General features: G+C 48.6%; 1 long non-coding RNA gene across 1 annotated transcript; it reads left to right on the top strand.

Annotated features, from left to right (window-relative positions):
- Window positions 1-1,667: 1,667 nt before the first annotated feature.
- LOC131384563 (uncharacterized) lies at window positions 1,668-11,330 on the top strand. Its single transcript, XR_009215539.1, has 3 exons — window positions 1,668-1,785; window positions 10,202-10,366; window positions 11,252-11,330. It is a non-coding gene; the product is annotated as an uncharacterized LOC131384563 (long non-coding RNA).
- The last annotated feature ends 252 nt before the right edge of the window (window positions 11,331-11,582 follow it).

Below are 11,582 nucleotides of genomic sequence, written 5' to 3'. Positions count from 1 at the left end.
AAACCAAAATAACCTAAATCAGATTGTGCTACTCCTCAGCCAGAAACCCTGCAAAAGCCCCACCTGGGTGTCCCCTCAGGCCTCGGGCTACCTCATTCCCATGTCTTAGGGCTCTGCCCTTCCCTCTGCTCTCTCTCGGCACCAGCCACACTGGCCTCTGCAGTTCCAGGCATCTCCCCTCTCAGAGCCTTTGTTCTGGTTATGCCCCCGGTCTGTGTTAATCTTCACCCAAATACCTGCTTGGCTCATTCCCTCACCTCCTTCAAATCTTCACTCAAATCCCACCTCCCTACAGAGGCCTGTCCTCATTTCCCTTCAACACTATCCCTGGCCCCCACCCCAACACACCTAATCACCCAATGCTGATCTACTTTCTGTTTGTTCTTAGTCTTTCTCGCCTCGTAATAGACTAATTTTCTTACTATCTTTGCAATGGAATCTGAGCTCCATGAGGGCAAGGATTTTGGTCTGTTTCGTTCACTGATACACCCATACTCCAAAAGCCTGGCACACGCTGGGTGTCAATAAATATTTTTGAAGAAATGCTTTGGGGAAGGAAGGGCAGCTTATAGAGAGGAGCATATGTGGAAGAGCAGGAAACACTTTCTTTCTCTATTGGTTGTGGACTGGGAGGAGGCCAGCCTTCTCAGCCGATTTCCCGGCTCGTCTCCCACTCAGAGCCTCTGGGGCCCTGTATTAGTCAAGGCTCTCTGGAGAAACAGAACCAATGGGATGTGTGTATATATATGTATTAAGAAAGAGATTTATTCTAAGGAATTAGCTCATGCAATTTTGGGGGTCAGCAAATCCCAAGATCTGCAGCCAGCAGGCTCGAGACCAGGAAAAGCTGACGTTCCAGTTCAAGTGAAGAAAATACCAATGTTCCAGCTTGAAGACAGTCAGGCAGGAGGATTTCCCTCTTAATTTTGGGAGGGTCAGCATTTTTGTTCTATTTAGGACTTCAACCGATTGGATAAGGCCCACCTAGATTAGGGAGGGCCATGTGCCTTCTTTAGTCCGATTCGAATGTTAATCTCATCGAGAAACACCCTCGCAGACACACAGAGTAATTATTGACCAAAAGTCCGAGCACCTTGTGGCTGAGTAGAGTTGACATAAAATTCACTGCTGCAGGCGCTTTGCCTGGCCCAGCCCTCACAGAGCAGGCTCAGGTACAGGTGACCTTCCATCAAGGAACAGTGCTCTATCAACGTGGCCTGTTAGCACCACTCTTTCTTTTCTCCTGTTCTCCACGGGCCTGGAACCTGGGTAGAAGGAGAGGGAAGGTGGCCTAGAATGACCTTTGAGGCCTTGGCTCAGCCTTTGTTTTCTCATCTGTAATATGAATTTAAAACAGTATCCCTTATCTTACAGTCATAAGGCTGAAATGAGAAAATGCTTTGGCAAACAATGCATTTTGCAAGCCTGAGGTATTAACCTTGCAGTCTACTCACACCTACACTTCTCTGGCAAGTGTCTATCCACAACAAAGAAAGGGTTAAACCTGCCTTCTTATTTGTACAGTTTCTCACGTCCCTAGGAGGAGCAAAGAACAAGGCTTATAAATAGGACCATGGTCTTTGCAAACAACAGTAGCAACAACACATTTGTCTGAGAGGCTAGGTTGAGAATTGGTGCTTGCTCTATCTTGTGCCCTAGAGACAATCCTCGGACTGCTAAATTTCTCCACTCTCACGGCATTGCCCATCAGGAGGGATTGCAGTTCTGAACATGATGGATCAGATGCAATATCAGAGGTGCTTCATGCCTGCAGGCCTGTCCCAGGTGAGTTCTGTGCAGGTATGTCTGAAAGCCAGAGGATGAATGGGAGACCCGAGGTCCTAAATGCTCAAAGAATGTATGTTCTCAGTGATGCTTCCCACCGTCCTCAGCACATCATCCCTTCCCCCTGGCCCTGTGGGCTTGGGAAGCAGAAATGAGAAGGCACTTTCCTTTGTCCAGACCTTTTTTCTGGCTCCTCCACCCAGTCACTGGCAGAGCCAAAGTTCAGGTAGGAACTTGTGTAGCTGGATTGCCAAAACACCAGTGCCATCCGCTGCCCACCTGTGAAAGCTGCCTGGCAAGATGGAGTATGGATGCCTGTGCCATGATACCGGGTGACGAGAGGCACAGGGTGTTCCCAGTGAGGGGCCTATCACGGAGACAAATGACTGATGGAAACCTGCATTGATTGGGGCAGGGAAGTGTCGGTCTGCCTGTCCCTGCCAACAGCAGAGAGCAGGGACTCACCCCATCCTTGTTCTCTGGGAGGACCACACCCCAGTACCCATCCTTGGATACTGTCTGTGTTGGGGCTTCACTTCAGAGGTGGATATGAAGCTGCTTGGTTTCATCTCGCAGTTGAGGTGAGGCTGATTCATTCATTCGATAGTTATTTATTGAGAGCCTATTCTGTGCCTGTGTATTGGCACTGTTTTCAATCTGGGAATCCAAGAACAAACAACATAGACAAGGTCCCTTCTGTCATAGAACTTACATTCTAGTTGGGGAGACAACAGCACACATGTGAACACGTGTAAAGAGGAGGAGAATGGCCCAGGTCTGGGCCTTGGATCTATCACTGACTAGCTGTACGACCTTGGGCAAGTTATTTAACTGCTCTCAACCTCAGTTTTCTCATATTTAAAGTCAGGAGGATAATAACAACATCGATGTCATAGGGTTGTTGTGAGAATTATTTGGAAGTATATGAAGGACACAGTAGAGTGCTTGGCTCATAGCAGATGTTCCCATGTGCACATGTACCCATTATTGTTATGCTGTTGTTATAGTTAACATCACTTACCTAGAAATGGAATCAGAAGAGACCAAAATGCCATATTCTTTCTTTCAGCAAAGTGACACCCAGGAAGGGGTAAGCCACAAGCCATGTCTGTACAGCATCACAAGCTTTTAGTTGGTAAAACATCAATTCAGCCAACTCCTTGTGTGTTTGGTCAACAAAGGCTTTAACAACTGACTTGTTTTTTTTTTTTTTTTTTCCATTGGTGGGATCAGGTGGTTGTTTGAATTGGATGAACCAACTGATTGTTCTAATTGAATGAATCAATTCATTGTTCTAATGTCATGGTGACCCAAACTAAGATTGGTTACAATTTTATCTAAGGCCCTGGCTGCTTTCTCTTTCACAATGAGCCTTTTGGCCTGGTTCTTAGTTTTATAGCTGTTAAAAATACATGATTGAGTGTGAGGATGCACGTGTGTGCATGTGTGCACATACACACATATATACACAGAAGACGTGCCAACCCATCACTGTCCCTGCTGAGTTGAGACCACGAGAATGCGAACTTTATATTTTGCCAACAGCTTTTACCTCTTCTCAGCCAGTTTTTTTTTTTTTTTTCCAGAGCAGAAGCCAAAGAGCCAAATGGCATAGTCTGAATGTGGTCACTTTCCTGCCAGCCACTGGGCCAGACTCTGGCTGTTGGCACAGGGTTCTGCTGCCTGTTGTGAGATAGCATCAGCTCTGCCTGGCATGGAAAAGGGAGAGTTGGCATTGTCAGCCTGTAGGTGCTTGTGGGGAGAGGTAGAGGATGTTGGTTACTGGCAGGTAAACCTGTTGCCACTAAAACTTGGCACGTCTGGGCGGCTTCAGCAGTCCAGACAGAGAATTAGCGGGGAGGAAGAGCTCCACAGAAGTGCCCGTCTGGCTCCTTGGTACTGTCCATGGGAAGAGATTTCTTTCTTGGTAGGGAACTTGGTAACTTGCAGAGGCAAATATATTCATAGTGGGGTAAGTCTATAAGTCTAACCATAATCCTAGGATGACTTTGACCCCATCATCTAGGAGAGGTCTCCTAGGGTTCTTTTTGCCCTGTGTGTGGGGAATACACACACACACACACACATTTTAGATGGAATTTTGCTCTTGTTGCCCAGGCTGGAGTGCAGTGGTGCCATCTCAGCTCACTGCCACCTCTGCCTCCCGGGTTCAAGTGATTCTCCTATGCCAACCTCCCAAGTAGCTGGGACTACAGGTGCACGCCACCATGCCTGGCTAATTTTTATATTTTTTAGTAGACAGGGTTTCACCATGTTGCCAGGCTGGTCTCGAACTCCTGATCTCAAAGTGATCTGTCCACCTTGGCCTCCCAAAGTGCTGGGATTACAGGCATGAGCCACCGTGCCCAGTCCCAGGACTTATATTTTCTAAGTGTTTCCTGTAGAAGCAATAAATGCTGCTTCTGAGCTCTTGGAAATTGGTGAGCTGGTAACGTCTTGAAAATTTCTCCTGTCTGCCCTGGGAGCATCATCTCCCACTGTCACCCCAAGCCCTTGATGGAGTCCATAAGGGCTCTGCTTCCCTGGGCCAGGAGACAGGCTGCATACCCAAGCACCTTTCCTTCCACATGCAGACAGCCCGAGAGCACTGCCTGAGGAGCCAGGAGACCAGGATCCCAGGGTCAACACTGCCTTTTACAAGCTGTGGGACAGAGACAAGTTGCTTAACTTCCCCAGCCCTCAGTTTCCAGCTGCCCTACTTAAAGCGATGAGGATTAAACGAAATACTACAGGTGGAAGCAAACTGTAAATCGATGAACTTCAAACACATGCAAGGGGTTACATTACGCTCTCCACACAACCCTCCCACCAGATGAGCTCCCTGGGATGACTTTCTCATCCTGTCTTGTTAGAAAGCTGCTTACTTGGATAAAGCCCTCAGGACATGTAAGATGTTCATCCCAAGGGAACCTCCACTCCCTCCTGGCCTGTCTGCCTGATCCCTAGATTTTTCTCCACCCTGAAGCTCTCGGCCTTCTCCAAAGCTAGTCCATGAGCAAGCACAGACTTCAGCAGGGGAAGGGAGAAAAGGGAAGAAAAGATTAGGGATTCTCTTTCTATTCCTTTCTTGGTTTCCTGTTCTGAGATGGGTGAGCAGCCTGATTTATTTTTGACAAATGTATCTGCATTATGAATTATACTGGGGATGGAATTGTTACATTAAATCAAAGTTAATTTTCGACTTCCGTTCAGGGCGCCATAAATAATCAACTCCAGGGTAAGGTTACGGACTGAAGTCGCCCAAATTATGCTAATAAGGATGATTAAACTTTGGAATTCTAAGTTTCTGTAAGAATAACAATCAGTTAGCATTTACAATTCTGCCATGCCCTAGGATCTGCTGCTTTCTCTGAAGCTGCTCTTAAATATAAATAATAATACCAATTTTTAAAAGTCAAGTTGAGCCCTTTGGGGCATATTCTATTCTCTTTCCTGGTGCTCAGCTTCTGCAGATGTGTCTGAGGCAACCAGAGAAGGAAGGGAGGGTGGCTCAGAGTACGCAGAAACTGCATTTGCATTTGCCTTAGAACTGCAAAGGGATTTTCAAGTTCTAACAGAGACAATAATTAAATTTCGCCTTGGTCCATTTGGTGAGGAATGCCAGGAAGCCCTGTTGAGCTTTAGAAGTGCTACCCTCAGTAAGCCGGCAATGACTTCTAAGGGATTTTGAATCTAGGATGGGGTGGCAATTCTTAGCCTTTTCTGCTGACTTGCTGTGTGTCTTTGGGTCCGTTGCATTTACTTTCTGTGCTCCGTTGTCCCTCCACAGGCTCTGGGGACCTTATAGAAGATGCTGCTGAATTCCCTAGCTTGGCTTATGGAGGAGCAAAAAGATTCAGTTGATTTCCAGCCTCATGTTTAGCCACCTGTTATCAAAGCCTGCCCTGAGAGATGTTCATCTCCCGACATCTATGTAGGGCCCAGGCAGCTGCAATCGAAATGACAGGTCAGCTCAGAGGTTAGGTTGCTGGCTGAGTGGCTATTGTTTATCCCGGTTTCAATTTCATCGTCATGACAACCCACACAAGTCATTGTCCCAGCCGATGTCTCTGTGTGACGGTGTGTGAGGAACACACTTTGTCCCAGCTCGCTCTGCTGATCTCAGGCGGCTGCTCCTTTCTTTCCTCCTTTCTTTCCTCCACGTGTTCTCAGTGTTCTTATTTTCTCCACCACTTACCCAGAAATTGTTTTTGAAAAGTGTCTCATTTCAACCGAATTTGGCACAGAGCGATTGGGAACATTGCTCGGCTGGGATTTGCTCTCTCTCCTCGGCAGTTTTGCAGGCCTTTTCTCACTCCTGTGGGCTTCCAGAACTGCTGAGACCCCTGGCTGAGATCAAGGGGGGGCAGTAGATGGGAACCTGCCTGTTTAACACTCGGATCATCCAAGGGAAGACACGAACATTCTGCACACAAAACTTGGTGTAAGCTCAGCACTTGCCTTAATGCGTCTTCCAAGCTATGCGGGACCCCCTCCTTGAAAATTTTAAGAAACAGATGGCTGGTGTTTCTGTTGTGCTCCATGGCTCTGAGAAATCCTGTGTCTGTGTAGGGCTGTGGAGATGCCAGCTCTGGATGGTAACATCGGTGAGCTTGGAAGGCTTCGCCTTGGAAGCCTGGGGCCTGTGTCTATTGAACTCCTCTTTTGGGTCCTCCAGCACTTGATGATTCTGAGAACACATGTTCCTTTACTTTAGGAGGCAGCCTCAAAAGTGGACCCTTCTTTGTTTTGGCACGGTGGCGATTCCATCGGGAGGGGCCTTGGGCCAGGTTTGTCCTGTTGTGGAGGCTCACAGGCAGGCCCAGCACTGAGAGAAACCCTGCCTGGCCCAACAAGCCTTCTCCTGAGGTTGGCTTCTCCTGAGGGTGGCTTCTCCTGAGGGTGGCTTCTCCTGTGGCTACAGGATCATCTCTGTTGGTCAAACAGATGGCTAAGTGGCCTGAAATAATGGTACAAGATGCTTTTAAAAGATATTGGGATTGCTTTGACTGAAAGAGAGGCTGTGAGGGACTGGGGTGTCATTAAGAGTCTCAAAATCAAGGAAGGTTTTTATGGAGACAGGTTGATCACTGCTTTGGGAAAGGCTGGGGTGTGACAGGTGGATCACTGCCGTGGGAAATGCTGGGGTGAGGCAGGTGGATCACTGCCGTGGGAAAGGCTGGGGTGAGGCAGGTGGATCACTGCCGTGGGAAAGGCTGGGATGAGGCAGGTGGATCACTGCTGTGGGAAATGCTGGGGTGAGGCAGGTGGATCACTGTTGTGGGAAAGGCTGGGGTGAGGCAGGTGGATCACTGCTGTGGGAAAGGCTGGGGTGGGGCAGGTGGATCACTGCTGTGGGAAAGGCTGGGGTGAGGCAGGTGGATCACTGCTAGGGGAAATGCTGGGGTGAGGCAGGTGGATCACTGCTGTGGGAAAGGCTGGGGTGAGGCAGGTGGATCACTGCTGTGGGAAATGCTGGGGTGAGGCAGGTGGATCACTGCTGTGGGAAAGGCTGGGGTGAGGCAGGTGGATCACTGCTAGGGGAAATACTGGGGTGAGGCAGGTGGATCACTGCTGTGGGAAAGGCTGGGGTGAGGCAGGTGGATCACTGCTGTGGGAAAGGCTGGGGTGAGGCAGGTGGATCACTGCTAGGGGAAATGCTGGGGTGAGGCAGGTGGATCACTGTTGTGGGAAAGGCTGGGGTGAGGCAGGTGGATCACTGCCGTGGGAAATGCTGGGGTGAGGCAGGTGGATCACTGTTGTGGGAAATGCTGGGGTGAGGCAGGTGGATCACTGTTGTGGGAAATGTTGGGGTGAGGCAGGTGGATCACTGTTGTGGGAAATGCTGGGGTGAGGCAGGTGGATCACTGCTGTGGGAAATGCTGGGGTGAGGCAGGTGGATCACTGCCGTGGGAAAGGCTGAGCTGAGGCCCATGTGCATGGCCCCTGTTGTCATGGTGGGGGTGGCCGGGAGACACAGAGTTGAGCCAGGCAATGGGAAAGGGCAGAAAACAGACATGCAAGTCGAGAGCCAGGGGCTGAGCCAGCAGAACTGGGAGGAGGAGCACTGTTAGAAGGTGGTTTGATCTGCGGCTCAGGCCGACTGAGCTGGTCAACACTGAGAGCCAGCAGGCTTCACCTTCTTCACCTTTATTCATTCAACAGACATTTTTGGAGCATTTACTACATGCCAGGTACTATTCTAGGCGCTCATCAGTGAGTGGTGAGTGAAACAGACAAAAATCCCAACCGCAACAGGGTTTTACCTTCTAGTGGAGGCAGCCAGGCAATAAGCAGATCACTTAGACACTCAGGATGCCAGATGGTTCCAAGTTCTGTTAGGAGAGGGGCATAGGGATGAGGCGGGCTCTACAATTTAAAACAGAGGGGTCAGATTAGCCTTTGTGAGATGATGCTCTAGCAAAAAACTAGCAGGGGGAGGGCTGGGGTCATGGGGACACCTGGGGGAAGATCAAGGCAGAAGGAGCAGCTAGGGCAGCACCCGTGGGCCTGGTGTGCTGAAGACCAGGGAGGGGCCTGTAAAGCTGGAATGGGGTGACCAAGAGGTGACCGCAGGGATGAGGTCTGAGGTGCCAGAAGCCAGAGCACGCTGGGCCTTGCCATCTTTGTAAGGGCTTTGTAGGTGGAATGGGAGGCCGCGGGAGGGATGGAGCAGAGGAGGGATATCATCTACAGGCTCTTACAGGACCCCTCTGGCTGCTGTGCTGAGAATATGTTAAATTTGAGATGATCTGCTTAGATTAAGTCCTGACTTTGCCACTGTCACTGGACCGAGAAGGTCTACATGACTACCAGACTATCTCAACTCTACTAGGATTTGAACATCTTTAGGAAAATGTTGAATTGAATGTGTCACAAATTTGTCAAAATGAGCAAAGTTATAAAGAGGCAGACTCAGGTCAAAGTGAATATGACCTTGCCCCACTGCCCTCCCTGGCGTTAAGGACACCAAACACTGCCAACTGCAAGCCCTGGCTCCCACCCTAGTCAAATTCTTCCAGGTCCCTGGAGCTTTTCTTGCTGCTCCAGGGCCCCGCAGCCACCTGCTGCGGGCTGGCCATGCAGCTCTCCACTCCACCACGAGGGGGCCTCGTTCAGGCCACCGTGCCACCCACCACCATCTGCTAGCTTCCCGCAGCCTTTGCTTTTCCCTCCTGCCCACCGGTGGCTCTCCGGGGAGCGTCATCTGCAGGCCCTCTTCTGAACTGAAGGAATCTGTGCAAAACCTCCTGGTGCCTAACTCAGATCTGCTGAAGCTCCAGCAACTCCAGCTCCCTGACGTTAGCTGGGCCTCCATGCCCTCTTGGAGTCTCCCAACCCAAGATTAGCAGCACCTATCATCTCCCTGGTTTTCTTGGGAGTTTTCATTTAAGAGTCCCAAGACCTGCCCATCAGACCTAAGAATGCTCCTCATTGCTTCTCCCATGATCCCCAAACCAGGAAGGTTGGTGATAAGCCCCAGGGGCGTGTCGCTCTTCTGCAGCCTCCCTCTCTAGGAGGAGGAAGGTACAGGAGGCAGAATAGTTCACACTCCTTCCTTCCAGCAGATTGGCCGTGGGAGTCTCAATGTTGTGAGAGGGGCTGGGCCTATGTGCCCCCCCACAGTCCTTCCCCCTTCAACATTTACAGTGTCTGTGTGATGTCACTTGTTGGTGTTCAATGAATGGGAACTGATTGTCTTGTTTTGCAGGGGTGGGTCTGGAGGTGTCTTTAGGGACACTCCTAGCTGAGTTTTTCCACGCCACTGACAACCATGCTTTGTGAGTTACCGACTGAGGAGAGATCTGAACTGGCAGAATCAAAGGACATGGGTTTAGGAAAGGATCCAAATTACATTGAGGGCCATCCCACTGCTGTTCCAAACAGTCAAATGCCCCCTTTTGATAAATAGGCTTGTTATTAAAAATGCATTTAAAAAAATGAAATCGAAAGCAAATCCCTTCAAATAAAATTTCAGCCTTGTCTTAAATCCAGGGGTTTATGTGAAAGTTCCATCTTCTTCTCACACTTTGCACAGAGCTGTGCTGGAGAGATCATAGCCCTCTGTCCCCTGAGCATGATGAACCAGGAAGGTAGATATCAGTCAGGTTTCCTGAAATCTGTGCAGAATGCTCCTTCCTTAGTTATTTTCTGGGTACTGACATGGGGGAGGTGATCGCCTAAATTGTGTTGCACGTCACTCCACAGAAATTCTCATATCCTGTAAGGACTGAAGCTTGAACTGATATGGAACCCATGACCCAGTAGCAGTTGCCTGCTAGCCCCTCCTGGGCTTCTACTCCTTTGTCCATTGCATCGCCTAAACTCAGCCCACCTGGTTACTTCATATCTGTTGGTGGATTGACTCCCTCCCTCTAGACCACTTTCAATAAGAAGATCTTCCTTATTTGACTAGGAACAAATGCCACGTGGCTTCCCTATGACCTGTAAGCTGCCTTGATCTTCTACCCTTGGAAGAAACAGAAGGAGTGAGAGAGTTATGTCAGCCAGGACAGCGTTAACTTTAATCCTACTTAATTCCAGCTCCACGATGAAAGCCTCACTTTGAGACTTGATTGAGGTGAGTTTAGGTCAAATAAGAGGAGGTTTCATTCAGCCACATTGTCATTTATTCAGCCAACGTTCACAGAGCCAGGCACAGAGCTTGGGGCTGGGAGTCAGAGGAACAATACTTGGTCCCTGCCCTTCAGGGAGACAAACAGAAGCAAATAGGAAATAACTTCAACATAGGCAATCAATTCTGAAGTGAAAGGGGGCAGGCACCCACGCTGGGGAGAGCCACTGATGGACACAGAGGCAGGGAGAAGGCAGAAGAAACGACTCGAGTTGGATTTTAAAGGCTGAGTATAAACTCGTAAAAGTAAAATTATGGGGCCGGGCGCAGTGGCTCAGGCATGTAATCCCAGCACTTTGGGATACTGAGGCAGGCAGATCACCTGAGGTCAGGAGTTCGAGAACAACCTGGCCAACATGGTGAAACCCCGTCTCTCCTAAAATACCAAAAAAAAAAAAAAAAAAATAGCTGGACATGGTGGCACACATCTGTGGTCCCAGCTACTCGGGAGGCTGAGGCAAGAGAATCACTTCAACCTGGGTGGTGGAGGTTGGCAGTGAGCCAAGATCGTGCCACTGCACTCCAGCCTGGGTGAAAGAACGAGACTTCGTTTCAATCTCTCTCTCTCTCTCTCTGTCTGTGTGTGTGTGTGTGTATATATATATATATATATATATATATATATAATGTAAAATTATGGAGTTCACGACCTCCTGGAGAGATGACTAGCAGGAATTGCAAATGGATTCTGAAAGTATTTGTAGAATGTGGATATCATGGGACAAAGCCTAGACTTGCACCTGGAGATGAAGGTTCAAGCTGTGTTTGCCAGGATGTCATTCTTGGCAAGTCACTCAACATCTCTGTGCCTTAACTTCCTCATCTGTACAGTGGGAAACATAACAATGCCTGCCCTGCTTATCTCACGGAGCTGCTGGGAGGATCAAAAGTACCAGTGTATATGAACGTGCCAGAAATCAGTTAAGTGTGAGGCACATAAAAGCATTTTAAAGCATTATGTTTAGAAATAATTTCAAGTTTACAAAAAGTTACAAAATGAGAAATAGTACAAAGAATATTCATATTCATTTTACCCAGATTTACTTATCATTTGTAGTTTAACCCATGTATGATTTATTCTTATTCTCTGTCTCATGTATATATACTATATGGACATGTGGTTATATATGTATGTTTATACATAATTTTTTCCTGAACCATT

Source organism: Hylobates moloch, unplaced genomic scaffold (genome assembly GCF_009828535.3).
Source record: "Hylobates moloch isolate HMO894 unplaced genomic scaffold, HMol_V3 SCAFFOLD_11, whole genome shotgun sequence".
Classification (NCBI taxonomy): domain Eukaryota; kingdom Metazoa; phylum Chordata; class Mammalia; order Primates; family Hylobatidae; genus Hylobates; species Hylobates moloch.
Note: the sequence above shows the minus strand (reverse complement) of the source record. Positions and strands in the feature narration are given on the sequence as shown.